Here is an 8,482-nt window from a genome sequence, read left to right on the forward strand (position 1 = left end):
AAGATAACTGCAACTAGGAAGAATTCCTCCACAGATAAATAGCAACAAAAAGCAAATTAGTGGTGCATGAAGAAGCAGCTCATGGAGATTTATTAGAACCCAACTTCCATTTTTTTGTGATTCTCATCCAGGCCAACTGGTGCTGGCTAGCTTTTGGCATACAGGTCAAAGCTAGGGCTTTCTTAGCTGACTAGCTTCATCCTTTCTTCACACTCAGAGTACCATATTTTAGTGCAAAATCCATCCTGTGCCTTTTTTATCTGCATACCACAGCCCCGTCTGTTATACATTATGCACAATGCTCAGCAATTGCCTGCTCTAACCACAGCACCTAACCACAACACATTGCTCACACTAAGCCACACTGGTAACCTTGGCATAGCCTACACTGCAAACACACCTCACCTGACAGGATTCTGCTTTCTGCAGCTGCCACTGTACCTGCTCCTTGTGCAACAGGTCAAGAAATCATGACAGCATCTCAGACCTCTCCTAAGTCTGCCTAGGCCAGGGAAGCTAGCTACTACATGTCACATCTCAACACCTTGCAGAAACTTCTAGACTTATATAAAATTGATTCCTTCCCCCCCTAAGCAATATACATCCCCATGTAATCTTCAGCAACACTGTGAAAGTATTGTCAGCTCTTTCCCCAGTGCAGACTCCCTGCTGCAGGGAACAAAAGACAGGATTCACATTCACACAGGCTGCATCTGCACAGTTCTTGCAACTACACTAAGAGAAAAAAATATCAGTCAGTCATTGTCAACTCCCCACTCTTCCAGAGTGGGTAGCTGGCACTCTCTCCCCCTCTGCAGCACCTTGCCTTCTGCAAGGCTGGAAAGCTGTGTTTATTTCAGGCACTGCAGCTTTCCAATCTTGAGTGAAGTGCCTGTACCCAGGCAAGCTGTGCACATGCACTGTCGGGAGGGACTGTGCATTCAGCTTGTGAGCACACCACTGCAGGAGACAGAGGACACTAGTTTCCTGTGTTCTGTGAGAATCCCTGTGGCAGGATGCATCTCACACCATCTCTTTACAAGGGGTCTGGTAAACTCTTCAATGTGGATTAGCCCCACAAGATTATGTTTTTCACTGTACCTATATCTGTCTCAGCACTGTTGCTGTCTCCAAACCATCCTGAGCACTGAGATGGCAGGCAAATGTGTTATCACTGCCTCACAAGCACCACCTGCTCTAAAGGGCAAGAAAGGCACTACGTTAATGAATGTTTACTCCAGCCAGTGCTCACACAGCAGACTTTTTCTCTCCATACATGACCAAAAAAAAAAGCACTGATTTCCTTCCTTCCTCTGTACCTCCTCAAGAGGACAAAAGCAAGAGTTTCCTTTTCATACAAAAAGACTGAAAAAACCCAGTCCTCCCACTTCCTTTTCCCACCTCCTTTTAAAGTCATGAAAAGCACCAGTTGATTTCCCCTCTTCACCAACTTGCCCAAAGCATACAACTGTCCATCTTCTTAACACCTCATAAGCTTAGCTGCTTCCCTGCTTCTGAAAAGCTGGCAGGCTGAGGAATGCTCCTTGCAAAGGCCAGTAGTGAGGCCTGTGCCATGAAGGGCTCATACAAGAACAAACCCCAAGCTCTCTCAGGCAGATTGATAGTATCTCACTGCTTTGCTGCCTGCCTTATATCCCCTCCAGAGAGAGGCAGCCCACATTCTCTACATCTCTCTCTAGAAGGCCAGCTGATGAGCTGAGCTGAGGGAAATACTTGCCTCCAAGCCCTTACTCAAAATAGATGGCAAGCAGAAAACACTAAACAAAAGCATGTCATAAAATACATGTAGATTGGTATGTAAAAATATTTCTGATATGTAGAAGAGTTTACCATTATTAAACCCTCAAATTAAATAAAACAAAGTGCATACATGTTCAGGCTTCATCTAGTGTTGCTATGCAGACCAGTGGAGAAGCACTGGATTCAACCACCACAAATACAACATGCTCAAGCTAGAAGTTGATTATGCTGGTTCTATTACTTGATGGGCTGACACACACCTGCAAGTTCCTCTTGCTGAGCTGAAAGCATTTTAAATGTCAGCCATGAATCACAAACCCTCAGCTGGCTGGTAGCATCTGTGCCTCCTTGTTCTACTGAGTGGGTTCAGCCGACCTTTCTGGTCTTTCCAAGGGTTCGTATACCCTGTAGCAGGGCAAACCATTCATGTCTGCCCACTAGGACATCAGATTAAATAAAATCCACCTGTTATATCTAATTATATATACATTATTATATACAATTTAATATACATGCACATGTACAAACTCTACCCCTCCATATACAAACAGGGAGCAATGGCCTTCCAACCTTCCAACTAGTCAGGCTTTCATGGGACTGACAGAACGTTCCTATGAGTTACAACCTGGCTCAAGGGCTTATAAGATCAGGGCCACAGTTTAAAACAGGTATCAAAGAGTTATAAATTGTGATGTAAGAAAGAATAATCATATTTGCAGCTCAGTGAATGCTGTAAAGCATTCAGAAACACAGTATTCCTGTTTCTTTATCTGGCTCCCCATTTTATCCACTCTGTAGCTGTTACTAGCATTAACCTTGTGAGCAAAGCGAAGAGGCTTGGAAAAGAAACACTGCAAAGGGTCAGGAAAACACACAGCCTTTTTCAGGGAACAAAAAGCACCATCCAATGAACCCAGAAGGAGATGAGATGTCAGTGGTTAGTTTTAAGCTTTATTTCTGCTCTAAAACCAAAGACCTCTTTATAGCCTAATAGAATTATAGACTCGAGTCTACCATTAATAGCATGCATGGCGCCAGTGTAATAAAAAATGGAAATTCAGTGACCAAGAATGATTTATGAAGCTCAGTAATTCATGTCAGAGTTTGCACAACATTGTGCTTCTCAAAAAATCTCAGGTCCAGTAACTACCAGTGCTCAGTTAGACATTGATCCTGTAATGAATGTGTGCACTTCACTGATTTTATTTTGGCAATGTTACAAGTATGGAAGCGAGTGAGCGAGAGAACATGTGCAGCAAAATGTTCAGCAACATTTCTAATCTGCTTTGTACTTGGTATCTTTAGGATACTCATTTCATCTTTCCATGCTCCGGGACAAATACAAACCAAGGAACATACAAACTTCTGAACGAAATGCACATTTTTAAATATTGACTTCAGCAGAATATGTAATAAACAGATACAAAGAAGCAAGGATCAGATTTTGGGGTCATTTTAGCAATAGGTTTATTTGAGATCTACAACCATGACTAAAACTACTGCATAGAAAATATTAATTAGCCTGTTTTTAACCGTTTCCACCTTTGTAGTGCTACATCGAGTGAGCTTACCCACCTCTTTTTTTAACCATTTAGTTAAAACATTTAGTTTTAATGGTTCAGCTCATCTTCAGTCATCAATAGGGAGCTTTGTTACCATGGTGACAGACAGATGGATTAATGCAATGTTTAGAGAGATGCAGTAGTGCCAAATTTGATATATACAGTAAACACTAATGTACTGCATATAAAAGAGAGCATGCATGCATGCAGAAAATCTCAGGGAAAGTCTTCCATATGCATCACGAGCACTTGGACACAGAACTCCCATCATCTGCTGACAGAAAGCGGCCATCTATTACGACTTCATGCCCTGCAAAAATACTCTGCTGGAGTCATGGACAATTGCTCTAGAAACTTCAAACGAGTGTCTAACGAGGCCTGCTGGAAAGGGCTGCTGTCAACACTGATTGTGTCACTACCTGGATTAGGCCAGGAAGCTACTGGTCACTTTAGAATGATAATCTATAATCCACTTCTTGAGGTGCAGTCTGACACCTTCAGCTGAGAGCTGTACATCTGGCTGTTTACTGTATTAATTGCAGGTCTCACTAATGAGAAAGAAATGTGAGGTAGACAAAACTCCTTGAATTTTTACAGAGTACAGACAGATTACCTGTCGAGTAAGTCTTAAGACTTTCACATTTCCCTTCTCTTTCAAACCTTAACAACCCGCACCTTACTTGCGCATCTCTCTCCCTTCCATAGAGCTGCTAATGAGCTTTCCCGTTTTCACAGTATTAGCTTAATGGTTTATGTCTCACAAAAATCCTTAGGTGTAGATGAAATTAATGCAGGAAGAAAATGTGTGAGTTACGCTACAAAACCCTGTCAGTTAAACTGGAATTCCCCATGCTCTTACAACTAAAACATTATGCTAGTTGCTATTTTTTATTATTATTTTATTTTACTTTATTCTCTGTTCAATGTTTGAATCGTTCTCTCATTGCTGAACATCTTCACTGCAGAAACCTATAAGCTGCTAAACTGACTGCAGTCAGGTGTTTTTAAAAGACAATTTGACCTGCCAACTGAAATTCTGGCACAAACTTTGTGCTCTTAGAAGCATTCTAGATGTGGAATCAGAAGTATTTTATCCAGATCACACTATTAATTTATGTTACAAGAATAATTTAATTAGAAATGTTTTCCATCCATCTACACAAAGTGATAATTATCATTCATCAGGAGCCTAATATTCTGCTCTCTTTCCAGGCCTTTTTTAATTGTAATATTAAACCCTAGCAATTAAGCTCTGTGAATGACGGCAAAAAGAGCCTTTGGATATAACTGTACTGGAGCAAGTATACGTCTTGTACCCATGCCAATTAATTCTACGGTTGGATTTCTCAGCAGGTGAGGTACTACCATAAATGAGTCAAGTTTATACTAGCCACCTCCCCACGATGAATGGAATGAGAATCCAATTTCTTCCCTCAGTCACGTGCTCTGCAGCACTTGCCACTTGTGGCCCCTGAACTGGTGTTACTGGCCACATAAGGAAAGCCAGTGGCACCGGGCAGTGCAGCAGCCTCTGAACGTGGCACCTCAGGACCTTACGGTGGCCAGCGGTAGCCCATGCCAGCAGCATACCCCTCCCCATCCCACAGCTACTGTGACGTGAGGGTGTCACATCATCAGAGCCACGTGCCAAACTTGAAGTCACTCTTGCACACAAACTAATCAGTGGGAAGTCTACCCAGACATGCAGGTCTCGGTCCAACCTCCTCCCTAAAGCAGGCTCAGATGTGAGATCAGAGCTGCTCACTCAGGGCTTTATCCTCATCAAGTCTCTTCCTTTAAAGGAAACTGCACAACCCCTCCAGGCTGCCTGACATGAGCCTGGCCATCCTCATGGGGACCCATTTGAGCTACCAACAGTCATCTACCAGAGCCCACAGTGGGAAATGCACAGGACAGACAATGCGATGTATTGGACTGTCACCAAGAGGTCTGCTTTGTCCTGCCAGCCATCATTTTAGAAGTTTCCAATTCTGGACACATTTTCTCTGTGGAAATTCCTCCTTCCAGGCTGTCACCAGGCAGACCACAGCTGATAGATCTAATTGGTGCTGCAGGATCAGCACTGTTACCTCTGGTTGCAGCATCTGGGCAGGGTGCCTGAGCCTCAAGTACCAGGCCATGCTCTCATGATGCCATGGAAATAATAGTAGTTATTTTTTGCTGTTTCTTTTCTGAATTCAGTTAAAAATACACTGTTTGGTGGACCATTTTAAAGGTTTTTCTAATACAGTGTAATTACTAAAAGTTGATAGAGTACTATTCTGTAATTAAATACATATTGAACCTATGAAAGACATGGTACCCAGTAAAATTAAAAGAGCTTGTAAACATATTTGCTAGGTCCCTGAAGACCACAGGAATTGGGGAGGGATCTATGGCTTGCCTGTCTAGTTAATATGGGCAGAGCTAAAGACATACGGGCATATTTTACTTGCCAAGAGAGTACCATAAACACAGAGCTGGTAATAAAGCTTATAATTTAGTAAAGGATAAGAACAGAAAGCCATCAGACATACACATATGCAGGAGGACCCTCCGTAAATGTTCTTATGTCCACAGCCCCACATAAATGCCATCCAAGCCATATGACAGCCTTGGTACGTGTTACCAACAGCTCTGAAATTTGTAGTGTGCCCCTGAGCAGCCATTATGTCACCATCCATGAGTGCTAATCTGGGATTTCTAACTGAAACTTGGGCCATCCTGCCAGTGGGACTTCTGCCATTTCCTGAAATGTGGCCAGGCTCTGGCTGTAAAAAGCAAGGCTGCTGTGATGTCCGTGCAGCCGGCCAGCACACTTGACCTTGTCTGAAGTCACGCCTGACATGCCTGGCTGAATAACCACATGTAAAAGTGGAATTAAAAAAGCAGCATTTCATATTCTGCTGCAGTAAGCTCTGGCTTAGAAAGCTCCCGGACTGGGAGAGGTGATCGGGAATCTGGAGATCCAGCCCCCATCTCCTGCCTTTGCTGGAGAACTACAGCAGAACCTTGTGCAAACTGGTCAATTTCCTCATCTTCTCCAGATGGCAAAATACCCCTCCCATAAATGTGTGAAGCCAGCTCAGACAATGTTTTTAAAGTGCCTTTTGATTCTCTGATGCAAGGCTCTTATAATCACTACTACATTTGACAAATGAGTACTGATTTTGTCAGTATGTCTGTGCTTACAGTGTATAAGTTATTTTTCAGTGACCAGTTTTTTGCTGCAATATGAACTAAAAGTCCTAAGGACTTATCTCGACTTTGGAGTTTCAGGCACCAGATTTTTAAGATGCACAACCGTAACCAGCTTACTGTAAAAACAGAAACCAAACCATAGCTGCAGAACACTTTCATTTCTTGTCCAATTGACCAGAAAATTGTTCAGAAACACGTAACCAGTTTCTCCATGCCTGCGCTGGCACACAGCGCTGAAGCTGCACTGTGCTTTCAGGAATATCAAAGCTCCCATAAATACAGGAAATCACCCAGTGAGTCAGGCAGAGAGCAAAGCTCAGCTCTCCTGGGAGCTGGAGAGCAGCTCAGCTGCTGCCTTTTCTCTCATTCCAATACCAGTGTTTGGCTCTTTCCCAAATTCTTTTACATAATCCAGTTCTGTTAGCGAACATGTCAGTTTAACCAGTATTCAAATCAACCTCCTCTATGTTTTGAATTGGATTTTCAAGCTCCAAGCAGGATTCTGCACCTCAGCTGCCAACTTTTTTTGTGATGGCACTTGAGACTGTTTGGCTATAGAAAATCAGTAGGTAATTTAGTGAATATACCAAATTACTGCATTTATTAGCTGACAGTCAGCTTATGAACTAGCTGCTTCTCCTCTAAAAGCCTAAATTGCAAGCTTGGTCCTCAAGTGAAACTCGCCTTCAGCGGAAATGGCCAGGTATCACTGTGCAGTCCTGCATGGAAGAGGAAGGGGAGCAGCAGAGACCCAGGCCAGGACTGAAATGTTTTGCAGCATTATGTTAGGAAGTTTGCACACCATGCTTTTATTTCTTGATAGAGCTACTTACTGGCAGCAATACCATGTGTTTGCAAAGATTATAAAGATCTCACAGGGAATCACAGAACAGTTTGGGTTGGAAGGGACCTTAAAGATGATCTAGTTCCAATCCCCCTGCCATGGGCAGGGACATCTCAGACTAGACCATGTCGCCCAAGGCTCTGTCCAACCTTCGCCTTGAACACTGACAGGGATGGAGCACTTACTACTTGGGCAGCCTGTTCCAGCTCCCTACCACCCTCATAGTAGAGAATTTCTTCCTAATGTCTAATCTAAGTCTCCCCTCTTTCAGTTTAAAACTGTTGTCCCTTGTCCTGTTACTACGCGCCTTTGTAAAAGGCATATTTAAAAGTGTATTTATGCAAACTTTTCTTTCGTATTTTTCTTAAATTTCTTTTCTTCCTTGTGTTCTTGCTTATTCTCTTCCCACTCTCCCCCCTCACCCATACAGCAAATTGTATGAACTTCCACAAGAGATGCACCACATCACCTATTTTTCATTACAACCTAGGGGTTGATGTAGAAATCCTAACCATAACCACAGCATCACTGTGGAGACTTAAACATACTTTGAAGCAAAAAATGTTGTTTGCCTCTCACCATCTGCTTTTAGCTCATTCAATTTTTTGTAATAAACCTGGAAGCCCACAGATGGAAGCCCACCATGCACAAGTGCTTCTCTCTGAAGCTCGGGGCACCCTGGCTATTGCAGACCCCTACAGAAAGCAAACTTGTACACAGTGCCTCAGCCTCGTCAGACAGGTCGCCATCACTTTGTCCAAATTCCAAGCTACAAGAGCACGGACCCATGGTCAAATTAAATGAGTAAAAGTACTTTTCAATTCTGCTATTGCCTATATAACCTACTTAGTTGCGTACACATTTTCACGCCCTCCTTTTATGAGGATTTGGATGTTTGATATCAGAATAATTTAAACCTTTCAAACAAATGTGTACACTTTTAGCAAAACATAACTGGATTATAGAAGATAACTGGTTAATTCTGAGTAGCCACGAGTAGATGAGTACATTGCATGTGTATTGTAACAGTGACAGAGAAGGAACAATGACAGAAAACACAAGGCTTTTGGGGGAGGTATACAGAAAAGGAGAGAAAGTGTTACATGATATTCAA

Source organism: Melopsittacus undulatus, chromosome 3 (assembly GCF_012275295.1).
Source record: "Melopsittacus undulatus isolate bMelUnd1 chromosome 3, bMelUnd1.mat.Z, whole genome shotgun sequence".
Classification (NCBI taxonomy): Eukaryota; Metazoa; Chordata; class Aves; order Psittaciformes; family Psittaculidae; genus Melopsittacus; species Melopsittacus undulatus.